This window comes from Nanorana parkeri, unplaced genomic scaffold, assembly GCF_000935625.1.
Source record: "Nanorana parkeri isolate BGI_ZX_2015 unplaced genomic scaffold, ASM93562v1 scaffold457, whole genome shotgun sequence".
NCBI classification, from domain to species: Eukaryota; Metazoa; Chordata; class Amphibia; order Anura; family Dicroglossidae; genus Nanorana; species Nanorana parkeri.
Genome location: NW_017306725.1, coordinates 236,244 through 237,937, shown reverse-complemented (window position 1 = coordinate 237,937; position 1,694 = coordinate 236,244). Strand labels below are relative to the sequence as shown.

Here is a 1,694-nt window from a genome sequence, read left to right as displayed (position 1 = left end):
TGTTCTTAGTGTGGTTCTGTCCGAGATTAAATTTAAAAAAATTGTGCAGTGATGTGTTGGGAAAACCTTTAGAATTTACATTTAGTCAACACCATTACTAGTGATTTTATTTTAGGTGTATATGCAAATTCCAGTGTACATGTATATGTATACATGTTGCTACTTCTCTATGACAGTTTAAGTGACACCACTGTCGGAGAGTCAACAATTTGCTGAAAATAATTCTGTCCGATGTAAACTTTAATGCCTTTTTATCTTGCAGTCAGTAGTGTTAGAAAATCTTCCCAACTTCCTGTATTTCAGGATGCCATGTGAGCCCAAATCTGATAACCAATGTATAACCTTACAAACGTTTCCATGGGGAGAAAAACAAAAAAAAAAACCACTAAATAACCTGCTTTCATCTTTCCCCTGTAATATGTAAGGTTCCAGTACAGCAGACCTTCATGTATTAGACGCACTTGAAATGAGAGGAAATTGCTTATTGCTGTAATTTAGACCTAGGAGCGGTGAGGCAGAGCCCCCCTGTATGTACTTGGACATGTAAGTGCTGCCAGCAGAAACTGGTTTTTAAGGAGGAAAAATGAATTCAGGTACCAACAACAAGGCATTATTTTAACTTATTAGGGCTCTGGTTTTTTTTTTTTTTTTATTATCTGAGCTTGAACAGTAAAAGGTTATTCCTAATGTAGCTTAGCCCCAGGAGTCCCATCTGTCATAGTAAAGAGCAGCTGTTATACAGAGTATGCTTGTTTTGTCATGAAGTACAGATGATGCAGAAGATGGCACTACCAGATCATGAATAACAGAATTGTACAAAGGCTACAATGTAAGTTAATGATGGCTTCGGTGCCCTTTTTATGCTCTTTAAACAAAACAGAAAAGCTTTTTTAAAAATGTCACGGTTTCCCTTTCCTCTTGAGCCTTCAAGTCAAATAAAAGGGAACTGTGTTTTTTTTTTTTGTTAAGTGTAGTATTTCTTCACTTTTTGGGGGAAATGATACTTAAATGGCCTTAGGGGTTCATGCATGCTAGCAATTGTGATGCAGTTCCTAAAGTGTACTTGTATTGTATTTGCAGAATGTTCTTCTGAAGTCGATTTTAGTCTCTGTTTCCAGCATCAGTGTGATATGCAATGACTGCATTTCACTTGCTCTTAACACACATGAATTGAACAGCCAGTATGTTTAGTGTAAATTAATAGTAGGTACACTTTAACCTGAGCTCACAATATAAATTTTCCCCAAAGTCGCATATGTGGAAACAGACCCTGATCATCACATTACAGTAGCTCAAGCTGGTTTACACACACAAGTACTGAGTCAGTGGGAGCCATCTTGCTTGAAAGAAGGTGAATGCTGCAGTGCAATCTTATTACTAAACCCCTCATGCTCTGGAAATAATTGGTACTCTTTCCCAGGTAAGCAATGGCAATGTTACTTTGGGCAATGATGTGCTGGATAAACAAGCTGGATCCATGGAGGCCTCACCTTGCAAATTACAGGATTTTAAGAATCTGCTACTGACAGGCTTGGCGAAAGATACCACAGCATACCTTCAGAGGTCTAGTGGAGTCCATGCCTCGAGGGGTCTGTTTTGATGGCAAAAGTACTATACTACTCAATAATAGGCGGGTGGTCAAAATGTTATTGCTGATCAGTGTGTGTGTGTGTGTATATGTATAATTATTTATA

General features: G+C 38.0%; 1 protein-coding gene across 1 annotated transcript in view; it reads left to right on the top strand.

The window, feature by feature from the left end:
• DGKH (diacylglycerol kinase eta) overlaps nt 1-1,694 on the top strand; it is a 172,140-nt gene that overhangs the window by 132,970 nt on the left and 37,476 nt on the right. The window lies entirely within an intron of this gene.